This window comes from Armigeres subalbatus, chromosome 1 (genome assembly GCF_024139115.2).
Source record: "Armigeres subalbatus isolate Guangzhou_Male chromosome 1, GZ_Asu_2, whole genome shotgun sequence".
Classification (NCBI taxonomy): Eukaryota; Metazoa; Arthropoda; class Insecta; order Diptera; family Culicidae; genus Armigeres; species Armigeres subalbatus.
In genome coordinates this window covers 136,733,888-136,746,558 of record NC_085139.1, presented here as the reverse complement: position 1 = coordinate 136,746,558, position 12,671 = coordinate 136,733,888, and the positions used below count along the sequence as shown (strand labels likewise).

General features: G+C 40.2%; 1 protein-coding gene across 1 annotated transcript in view; it reads right to left on the bottom strand.

Moving 5' to 3' along the window:
* LOC134206672 (hemicentin-2) overlaps positions 1-12,671 on the bottom strand; it is an 821,032-nt gene that overhangs the window by 635,201 nt on the left and 173,160 nt on the right. The window lies entirely within an intron of this gene.

Genomic DNA, 12,671 nt, shown 5'->3' with positions numbered 1-12,671 from the left:
CTTTGCCCGATATCTGAACGACGCGAAATTTAGAAGAAAATACCAAATTTGTATTGATAATAAATTTTGTTATTATTCAGTTATCAGTTAATCACATGATTGATAATTAAATATCAAGATGATAATAAGGATAACTAATCGGTGCACAGTGTTTTCTAACCCAGGAATTCGTGATCGAAAATGTTTTGGCCATGAAAAGTTGATTTTAGAGGCTCAGTGACTTCGGAGAAAAGTTTCAGTATGTTAGGCTCCATTTTTTGTAAAAAAAATTTTTTTTGGCTGATCCCCCTAAAAGTGAGATGGAAATTCTCTTTCCTCCAATTATGAAGATACGTCATAGGTGTCTTCGAAAAAGTTGTAGAAAAAGTTTCTACGAAAAATTTTGCTATATAAATTTTATTTCTATCTGCTATATAAGTCGAGATATGGGTTGTTATTTATGAACGACCACCAAAAAACAGGCTTTTCACGATACCTTTGTCAATATATTTTTTAGATTTTTCAAATGTTCTACAAAGATCTCCGTCGCGATAAAAAACATGAACCTTTCGAAGACAGTTTCTTCTTATTTTCAATATTGACGAAGTTATTGACGATTTTTTGTTCAAAAATGAGCATTTTGACATTAATTGCATACATGTAGGGGCAAAATGGGGCAGAATTTTAATTAGGAGATTGAACGTAAAACTCATGCACTAACGGTTGCATTGCAACATATATGTGACTTAGCTTTCCGTAAGTACCGTATGGATATGTTTTCTTCTTCTTCTTGTTATATATAAAAAATGAATTGGTCTGTATTCCGCATAACTAAGAAACGGCTGGGTTCAAATTTCTTCATCACAATTTCCGATGGGCTTACATAATATTTTCTTATGTAAAAGTCACGACTTTAACTGAAAAAATATGAAAAATTCAAATTAGAATTTGTATGGGTATTTTGTATAGGCATATCACAACACGCATTCTTACCTACTGTGCAAGACAACGTCTGCCGGGTCATCTAGTTTATGATAATATGCTCATTTTTGAACCGAAAATCGTCAATAACTTCGTCAATATTGAAAATAAAAAGAAACTGTCTTCGAAAGGTTCATGTTTTTTATCGCGACGGACATCTTTGTAGAACATTTGAAAAATCTAAAAAATATATTGACGAAAGTATCGTGAAAAGCCTGTTTTTTGGTGGTCGTTCATAAATAACGACGCATATCTCGACTACTATAGCAGATAGAAATAAAATTTATATAGCAAAATTTTTCGTAGAAACTTTTTCCGCAACTTTCTCGAAGACACCAATGATGTATCTTCATAATTGGAGGAAAGAGAATTTCCATCTCACTTTTAGGGGGATTAGTAAAAAAAAATGTTTTTCCAGAGTATGGAGCTTAACATACTGAAACTTTTCTCCGAAGTCACTGAGACTCTAAAATCAACTTTTCATGGCCAAAACATTTTCGATCACGAATTCCTGGGTTAGAAAACACTGTGCGGTGTATCAGATTCATATCATTTCAGTTATCTGCCTTTGCTCGGGAAGTGATTGATTTTTGATGTCTGTGCTAGTGATGCATGTACGTCACTGGTTGGTTTAACTATTTCTAAACTTTTATCAATTTTCGATAATAAATAGTTAAAAATCAATATTTTTAAATAAATACACTTGAAGCACAAAACAGACAGGCATCATAGAACAAACTGCAATTTTCAAAGTAGGCCTTTTGTGTATTAACAATCGACGAACGGCACTCCCGTATATCCAAGGGGGGCAGCAGGGACAGCAGGGACAGCATGGACCATGTCCAAGGACTTGACGACCCCTCCCCAGCTGTCTGTGAGTCAGGGAGAACTGCCTAGGGCGTGGTGGGATTTAGCAGTGGGCTCTGCTAAAATCCCTCCCAAAAAAACACAAGTGCCCGTAATCAGACTCTATCAAAGTGACTGTGTGCCGCTTCAAAAGCACAAGCCCAGGGAGTGCCATTTGGCATGGGGAGTGTCCCTACTTCGATAGGGTAGCGAGTGAGCTGCTTCGGCAGGGAGTGAGTGATCTGTTTGTGCTGAGGCAGGAGTGTCATAGCGCGTCGCCGCTATTGTCACCTCGAAGCGCAGCAGAAGTCTGAGTATGGACTGCACATGCTGAGGTAGGAGTCGAGGTAGCTATCGACACCTCGAGGCATGGCAGTGGAGTGTTAGAGTGAGTACCCGAATAAGGGTCACATGGAGCGTATGGTCTTTGGAGAAGCTGCTTCGGCGGCAGGGTAGTAGTGGGTTGTACCCACACACCTACAGTTGTGCACATGTGGTGCATGGGGAGTGTCCCTGCTTCGGCAGGGTAGCGTGTGGTCTGCTTCGGCAGTGGTGTGATTGATCTGCTCGTGCTATTGACACCTCGAGGCATGGCAGCGGAGCGCCCGGGAGAGCATCCAAGTAAGACTCAAATGGAGTGAATGGTGTGCGAGCACCCAAGTCAGTCTCGCGTGGGACGAGTGCCTGTGTGAGCGATAATGAGCGAGTACGCTTAGTACTGCCGTCCCCCCAGAAGTAGTACTGCGAGGTAGTTCCTGGGGGAAACGATGGTGGAGCCCAAGGGAGTTTAGTCGGTATTACCGATATGGTCGAGTCCGACACTCCAGTACACTTCCGTGTGATAGTTTGGCAACTACAATGCACGTGTACTGGGTTAGTGTGTAAATGCATTCTCCCTTGTAAAAAAAAAAAAGGTGAAAGAAACAGACAGCAAAGCATGCGATGCTGCTCTGTCTTATGCGCGTTGTTCAGTAGAGCTTGACTTCCACCGCTAGGTTCGCTAGCGTTTCAAAATCATGGATGGACCACATTCCACAGCAAAGATGCATATGTGCTGGCAGTGTATTGTAGTATTTGAGCCTATTTTGCTACTAAATGAGTGAGTTTTCTCATACCTGCCATTGGATAACAATATATTTGGAAAATTGTAAGTTTGTTTGTAAGTTTTTAAATAGAATAGACACAACTTCGGAAGAACGAATCGCGTGAAAATGTGGCCAATTCGCGGGTGTCACTACTTTTTTGTAACTTTTCTAAACCGGTTGAATACTTAAGAGAGCCACACTACTGCTCAATTGTCCCTTTATCACCCTCTTCCCGGAAATTAAATAGTAATAAAAATTATGAACAAATGTGTGTTTACATTCACATTTTTTTTGGTGAACTCTGTTAACTAAGTGACATTTGGGGCCATATAATCCATTGAACCAAACAACATTTTCGGCCGTATGACTTGGCCCTTATTCGGCTAAATGACTTGTTCAGCTGAATGGCTTTTTTGACCAAAAGTCTTATTAGACCGACCTAAATATTCAGTAAAATAGTTTTCGGCCTTATAACCATTATGGCTATTCGTTTGGCAAAACGGAATTCGTCTGCATAACTGTCGGCATAACATATTGATTTACCAAGTGTCCTTCGCTCAAAAGGATTTTGACTAAAAGACATTCGGCCTAACGACCGTAAATATGAACTACTCAAAATTCGGTAGAACCTACTTACTTTTATTAAAACTAGATAATGGTTTCGCTTGCTGTAAAATGCACTTAGAAAGATAGGTAAATTTGTTTCCCTCCAGTCCAATCAAGAAATGATGGAATGCCATTCATAATTTTCGTACAAATTCGTAGGTGGTACAAGCCCGATCAACAATGCATAACAAAATTTTAACTGAATTCTTTCAATGGTTGTTATTTAACCCTTAAAGGCGCAAGGCGATTTTTTTAGAATTCGTCGGAAATATTTTTAACGTAAATAACCATTGGAATTATTAACATTAAACGTATTTTCGGTTTGTTGTTTTAAAACAACATTGCGCATTTAAGGGTTAAAACAACGCACACTGGGGCAGCCCTTGTCCAAACATGGAAAAAACCTCTCAGTCATTGAAATAATGAAATGGACCATAGGTGTCTTCAGCGAAGTTTCAATATACATTAATGCTGACATTTTGGTCAATATACACAATTTTAAGCGATATTCACATAAAAGATCCATCAATGAAATTTGATTAGTAATTGAACTTTATCAACAATTTTAATGTTAAATATTATTCAAAATCAAGGATAATGACAAAATACACGATTCATTTTTTTGAGCATCGTGAGTATTTCATGGTTACTGAAGTTGTTACTGACTTATCACGAAGATTTGAAATCTATTCTCAATAATCGATATCCGCATTGCGTTTATGAAAGTTTCAAAATTATAAGGCTGTGCCTTTTTTATTTACAAATAAGGCTTAAAATAAAAGTGATAGCTAAAAAGCAAGTACAAATAGTCCTCCTAACCTGTAAGGTCAAACATATAAACTTTTTAAACAAGAACTTTTTTTTTCAAAATAACCGAAATTTAAGTTTTGATCAAACACAAGTACATCACATAATTAATTTATCTTCATCCTGGGCACTAGTTGCTAGAACTTAATGAAGAAATTTCTCAAGGAACTCGAAGAGCGTGGCATTCTCAAGAGTTTCTAATGGAGTTTATTGATGAATATCTTCAAATGTTTCAAATTATGATAAACAATTTCATATATTTTTTTCATGAAAACCGAATAATCTAAGCGGAATTGAAAGAATTTATGAGAAGGCTGTGGGCGAACTGGAACAGCTTTCGAACTATTTTTTATATATTATGTTTAAAAAAATCTTCTCAGGTAATTGAGAAAGTTTTAATTAATTTTGAGATTTTTTTTTAATCCAGGATATATCTCTTACATTTTATAAAGAAAATAAAGAGAAAGTTTCATAATTTTGAAGATTCTAATATTGCAATATTGGATGAAAATTTTCAAACTTTAAATGTGGTGAAAAATCGGCATGAATAAACAATCTTGAAAAACAAAATTCTAAAAATTCTAAATTTTAACGCACTAAGTAAGATCGATTTAAGAAAATGTTTTTAAATAGTGAAAACAAACATTTGGGTCTTAGAGGGTTTAAGAACATCATCAATAAAATTCTGCAGCAAATCCCAGGGATTCTAGGGTTATTCTTTGAAGCTTATTTGAGATTAATCCTGTCTTAATGAATTGAGAGGAAAATCTAAGCCTAAGTCACCTCAAGACGAAACATTGCTTCTTTTTTTTCGTATTTAAAGTTCTATAAAAATTTCTTGATTTATTTGATGGATTATCTTTATTCAACCCTAGCCCAGCAGGGTTAATTGGCACAACTTGCCAATGAGGCATGGCGCATGAAGCTTGAGATCCTGGGACTGAGTGAAGTCTGTTGGCCAAACTTTGGAGAACACAGAACGCCGGCGGGACAAGTTCTGCTATACTGAACACGCTCCCCGGCATCGCGGAGTTGGCTTCCTACTAAGCGCTCAGGCACACTCTGCGCTTATGATGTGGGAACCTATAAGTGAAAGGATAATTGTTGCCAGATTTAGAACACGGGTCCGAAACCTTACTATAATCCAATGTTATGCGCCAACCGATGCTGCCGACCTGCAAGACAAAGAGAACTTCTACAGTCAACTCAATGCCGTCGTAGATAGAATTCCGAAGGGTGATATTAAGATCTGTTTGGGCGATTTCAATGCGAAGATCGGATCCGACAACTCGAACCATGAGTGCATTATGGGACGCCATGGTCTCGTTGAAGAACTGGAGACGCGTGCTGCAGATATTCCGGAAGGTGGCAGCGTGGAAGACCAATGGACCGCCATCAAGAATGCCTTCATCGCCACCAGCGAGAACAATCTGGGCGAACTGCGCACCCAGAGAAAACAATGGATCACCGATGAGACCTAGAGGAAAATAGAGGAGCGAAGAGAAGCCAAAGCCACGATAGAGCGATCCAGAGCCAGAGGAGCCAGAGGAGCCAAAGTCTTAGTCCGTCAACGATACTCGGCTCTTGAGAAGGAAGTAAAACGCTCATGTCGACGGGACAAGCGAGCGTGGGCAGACTCTCTGGCCGACGAAGGAGAGAGAGATTCGCCGCAACCGGGGACATTCGCCTCCTCTACGATATCTCACGACGCTTAAGCGGGGCGAAGATGAATGCAACGATGCCTGTGACCAGCTGAAACGCTGGTTCGAGCACTTCGAACAACTTTTTCAAGTGCCAGCCAGGCCATCACCGCCTCGGCATGATCTGCCTAGGATCCGACGTATAACACGCGACACTCCGGCGGCAGCAAGCCGGATTCCGTGCCGGAATATCCTGTGTGGACCATATTGTCACGCTTCGCAGTTGATCATATTGTCACGTTGACCTTGAGCAGGTCAACGAATTCTGAGAGTCTCTTTACTTGGCATTTATTGACTACGAAAAAACTTTCGACCGTCTCAATCACGAGAATATGTGGGGCCCTCCTTAGCCGTGCGGTAAGATGCGCAGCTACAAAGCAAGACCATGCTGAGGGTGGCTGGGTTCGATTCCCGGTGCCGGTCTAGGCAATTTTCGGATTGGAAATTGTCTCGACTTCCCTGGGCATAAAGTATCATCGTGCTAGCCTCATGATATACAAATGCAAAAATGGTAACTTGGCTTAGAAACCTCGCAGTGCTTAACCTGTGGAAGTGCTCAATGAACACTAAGCTGTGAGGCGGCTCTGTCCCAGTGTGGGGATGTAATGCCAATAAGAAGAAGAAGAATGTGGGGCGCCCTGAGACGCAAGGGAGTTCCTGAGAAAATCATCGGCCTCATCGAGGCACAATACGAGGCCTTCTCGTGTAGAGTGCTGCACAATGGGGTCTTGTCCGACCCTATCCGGGTCGTAGCTGGTGTGAGGCAAGGATGTATTCTATCACCGTTACTGTTCCTCATCGTAATCGACGAGATTCTGGTAGATGCGGTTGACCGTGAACCAAACCGCGGGTTGCTATGGCAGCCTATAACCATGGAGCACCTAAATGACTTCGAATTGGCGGATGATGTTGCACTCCTCGCGCAACGGCGCTCTGATATGCAGAGTAAGCTCAACGACCTAGCCGAGCGCTTCTCTTCGGAAGGATTAGTCATCAACGTTAACAAACCCAAATCGTTGGATGTAAACACGGTGACTCCTTCCAGTTTCACAGTAGCCGGGCAACCAGTGGAGAATGTTGAAAGCTTCCAATATCTTGGTAGCCAAATGGCGTCAGACGGTGGTACCAAGATCGACATAGGCGAACGGATCAAGAAAGCAAGGGCTGCCTTTGCGAGTTTAAGAAATATCTGGAAAAACAGGCAGATAAGTGAACCAAAATACGAATTTTCAACTCTAACGTGAAATCTGTGATGTTATACGCTAGCGAAACATGGTGTGTATCAGTGGAGAACACTCAACGGCTGCAGGTGTTCATTAACAGATGCCTGCGGTATATAATTCGGGCCTGGTGGCCTCACAACTGGGTCTCAAACAACGAGCTCCATCGTCGTTGTCACCAGAGGCCGATAGCAACAGAAATTCGGGATCGGAAGTGGGGCTGGGTCGGCCACACTCTACGTAGGGGCGGAAACGAAATCTGTAAACAAGCATTAGACTGGAACCCAGCGGGACATCGCAGCAGAGGCAGACTCAGAGGCTCATGGCGGCGAAGCCTCAATAAAGAAATAATAGAAGTCGACCGAAATCTAACCTGGCAACAGGTTAAAGCGATAGCCGGGCAACGCTCAGGATGGAGATCTTTCAAGTCGGCCCTTTGCACCACCGGAGGTGTACAGGATCCATAAGTAAGTAAGTATTATCTTTATTAAGGTGACTTTGAGACTGGCTCATCTTTGAAGATTCTCTGTTCTAGAATTAGAATCCACAAGAAATTATTGTGGAGTCTAATTCCCTCGATTCCACATGTGATAAAACTGGAATTGATTCATACTGAACGGGTCTGAGTCGTCCCTCTAACAAAACAAACATAAAAATTATATGATTTTTTGTTAAGATCCGCTAATATGATATTTTAGTATCAGTTCCTCCAACCGGGAAATATCGGGAATCTGAAAATCGATTTTGAATGGACACCCAGATCATGTCGTTGGAGTATTTGTATGAAAGGGCATGAGTTTTTCTGTCCATTGCCGATTAAAATGCCTGCCCGACTCTGCCTCATCGCATAAACGATATATGTGAAAAATACTATAAATTTGCCCTTTTTCCGCGACTAATCCCAGAAATATTTTTTTCTAACTGCATCACCATCACGAATCGTGTATTTTGCCATTATCCTTGATTTTGAATAATATTAAACAGTAAAAGTATTGATAAAGTTTAATTACTAATCAAATTTCATTGATGGATCTTTCTTTTCGAAATAAGCAAATACACAGGATTTTGTTTTTACACGATTTTTTTTCGCTCGTATTTTTGATCGTGTGAATTCAATTTACCACCAACGGCCTTGCAACATGTTTCAAAAAATCCTAAATAATTCAAAGAAAAATCACATGGTAATTGATATGCGTTAAACATTTTGGATGAGTGCAAAATTGAGAAATAGCAAATCGTGTAAAAACTCTGAAATTTTGAATTTTTCAACTAGATTCATCGAAATTAAGTGACAAACAACTTCTCTGAAGAAATCACATTTAAAAAACGCTGTTTGACCGTTTTGGCGTATGAGACTTTTATGCGAATATGGCTTAAAATTGTGAATATTGACCAAAATTTCGGCATCGATATATATATTGAAACTTCGCTGAAGACACCTATGGTCCATTTCATTATTTCAATCACTGAGAGGTTTTTTCCATGTTTAGACAAGGGATATGAAGGTATCAACCTCTGATGTAATTGTGTTACGTCCAGAGGGGTTTTTGATACAATTTTTGTTATTTTAACAACTAACCAGCCAATCTCATAACATATCTTGTTACAATATTTTTTCTGAAATAAATAACTCTCCTTGTTATAATTTGGTTATGCATTGCTGATCGGGAGCCTGGACTATTGTATAAGAGTAGCATCACTCCCATCCGTTACCACAGATATTGATTTTGGACTAATCACTATCTCTTAGACAGAAGCAATGAACTCTCCAATAGTCGAGATTTGTCATGGCCACGTCCTTGCAAATGCTTAGAAAGGGATAGGGTGGTAAGTTGAACACCTTCTTATAAAAGATACGGAGAACTCTACGATCTCTCATAGGAGCCACGGGAGAGGTGTTGGAATTGTTAGTGTGGAAGGTTTATAACTGCACTAAGAAACTTTCCCACTACAATTTTCTGTAAAAATCCATTGGGGAAATCCATTTGAAAGTGTCAGTACGCGTACTTACCGGCTGTCTCGCACGGTTGATCGAAGTACAATGACTATTAATTTAAACCATGTCACCGATGCTTGATATTGTTGTTCAATCAACCGAGTTACTTCTCGTAATTAAATGTAAAATTACGCGCAAGTCATTATCCGAAATGAAAATTTTTGCATCCACATCCGAACATGCATCAATTTGTCGAGTGACTGTAACGCCGGAGCACTCGTAGCATTGCGTTCCCATCGTATGTGGGTGAAAGTGTGCCCGATGGCTCACTTTACCCACATGTCCAGTATATCTCGTTCAACTTCATCTTATCTCTCAAATTGGATGACTCGCAATAATCGGCTCTTCTCTTCCACCGCTTATCAACCCACGTTCACTCCCCCTTCTCCATGAAGTAAAACCAACCAAGGACAAGAACCGGTCGGACCGACCGGTGACGGGTTATCATCCTTTTCCATCGGCTCTATCCATCATCGGATTATACGATTAAAACTTTTCATACAAATTGATTTATGATAAAATTTACTCCAACAATGTCGACAAAGACCGACTCGGTAAAGGATTACACCGTTGCTTTCTCCAGTGTGGACTGGTCGCAATGGAGCCCGTCCGTGTGGCTCTTGTCGAAGGTGCCGCCCCAGTATTGAACGATGGCTATCTTGCAAGCATCAGAATGAGTTGACAAGGACGGTGTTATTCCCTGTCCGTAGATTCCAATCAAGATGGATGCGTCGATGCATTTAGATGAGTTGATGTGTTTTCCCAGCTGATTAATAGGGTCATATCTTTTGGATGTATTACTTCCGGATATTATTGAATTGGACTTGATTGGGATACTGGACATGAGCAAAATCATCACTTACAAGTACAATCCTTAATTTGTTTATTGTGCGGAATTCTCATTTGGACATTTTTACATGTTGTCTAGATATTTTCCGTGTGCGATAAACTTATAGAAACTTATAGATTTACATTGCAATGGGGAATCTCATGACACAGAGCCAATGTTACATTAGGTAACGTACAACTTTAGTATTTAAAGCATACCTACTTACAATGTATAAATAGCGTATGGAATTTATTTAGTTCTCTATATGCATAGTATTGCCCTGAGCCTGACCCGTTTCATCACGTCATGTCACATGCGGAATTTTCAATATCCATCTCGATTGGCACCCAGCAGTAAGTATGCATTACAACTGTAGTATTTCCATTTCGTTCGACTGCTGAAAATCACTGACTACACAGTTATACAAATCCGTTCGACGACGTTGAACTTCCTTGCATTTCCCGTTGCCATAATCGAACGGAAACAAGACAACGCCATCAGTGACGCGCGGCAATCAACCGGGTGGAAAAGTCGCATACGTTTGCCTTTCTGTGCTTCGTTTAATTCCAAGAAAACCCAGAGATTCCATTTTCTGATACAGCTTTCGGTCCTATACGAGAGCAGTGCCACTGTGTTGGACGCAATAATCTACTCTCGGTAGCCCGTTAAACGATACTCGCCGGGCCCGTTTAGTCCTTTGCTCGTTCTCTTTCACGGTGATTCTCGCAGCATCGAGCTCTGGTGCATTATTAAAGCAATAGTTTAGTTTCAATTTCCATAATATTGCTCCAGCCCTCTCTTTGTTTCCCGGTCAAAAATAGGAACTGTACTCTTGGGAAGCATTCCGAATTGGCCATCGAGATTGCTGAGCCTCCCAACGAGGGCCGCAAAGCTCTATCGTTGTTGGGCGAACAACCGGCCTTGCTGGTAGTCGCCAGCTTGTCGACGGACATATCGCTGAATGATGGTGGCGGTGGATGTTAGAGATCTTCAGTGGCATGCTCACTGGATAACATCAGCGAGTAAGAGTACACATAACATGGCACGAGGGAAATTCAGTCCAATTCGTGAGTAAAGGAAAGTCTTTAATGAATTTTATGGCCGATTAGCATTATCATTCACGTTTCTTTCACGGTTTTACCAGGTTGTACCACAGTCATGACCTTTATACTGGATCGCTTATTGTGAAGCGTCTTGGCAAACTAACAAAAATTCACTCATGTTACTTCATGTATACGAATGTTTCCACTGTGCTGGAAAGAATGTCAAATGTTCAATTTTATAACATTTATTTTCTTTTTTGGATGTTTTCTATCACTCAAGTTTGTGCGTGTTCTATTTTCCCTATTTCTGTAAATATTGACGCAACAATTTCACAAAACCCTACTTAATTATTTATGGAATTCTCCAACAACTACAACAACAGGCAATCGTCATTTACCACCGAAGAGTCCAGAGTATGACCTCCCACCGAACGATGAGGCATGGTCCAACTCGTTCTAACGAACCGGTAGGAGGAAACATGTCCCTCCAGCAATCGGATAGGATGCATATTATTGAATCGAACAAGAAATTCCTTTCTTCCAGATGGGAATTGTGCGTGTGCAAAATAACGTCCTTGTTAAGGCCAGTGCTTACATGATACCGTCCTGTTTCCATTTATTTCATTTGATGCATATTGATTACATGAATTCATTTGCGTACGATGTGAATTCTTTTGTTTATTTTATCGGATGTTTTGGAATAAAGAGGAAGAGAGATCTCGGTTGTTATCGGATTGTAGATTTGAGTAAGCTACAAGCGCATTGGGTAGGGTATAATGTCGAATGCTTAAAATGCCTACATTTTGTTTTGCAGGTGATAGAAATGTATTCAAGGTTTTGTTTTTGTTTATTTTTGTGGCTTAGAATTTCCACTGATATTAAAATACAGAGGCAATTTCCATCTCGACTACACGTCTGACATCTGATATTTCAAGAACAGCTGAAAATCTAATCAAGCTATCTAGAGTGAAAATTTAAAAAAAATCCGGTGAAAACTTGTTGAAAATTCGAAAAACTTGGAAGAATCTCCTGGGACAGTTCAGTAGATTTTTCCGGCCAAAAAATGGCTCGATTATCCGGAGGGTTCGATTATCCGGACTGAATTTTTTTTAACACTCCGGATAGCCATAAAGCCATATTAAGTCATATGATCATATAGTCATTTAAAGATATAGTCTGTAATGACTATACTCCTAAAGTCATTCGGCCGAAATGGTCATAAAGCCAAACAGGTGATTCGGACGAATGGACGTTTGTCCATTTCTCTATTTTAACAGTGAGAAGTGAAAAATAATGATTGGAAAGTTAGACGACAAATGACCCGTTCAATCAAAAATGACCTATTCGGCTTAAGTGTAGTTTGGGCTCCGTATCATGAAACACATGTAAACCGCATAGAATCAGTTCAGAAACAAATTTTACTTTTTGCGCTCCGAAAACTAGGGTGGACGTCTCTACCATTGCCTCCTTAAGAATCACGGTGTTTATTAATTAACCTAGAAGAACTCAAAAAACGCAGGGAATTCTCAATGATAGCTTTCATGAACGATATTATCGCACAAAGAGTGGATAGTAGTGA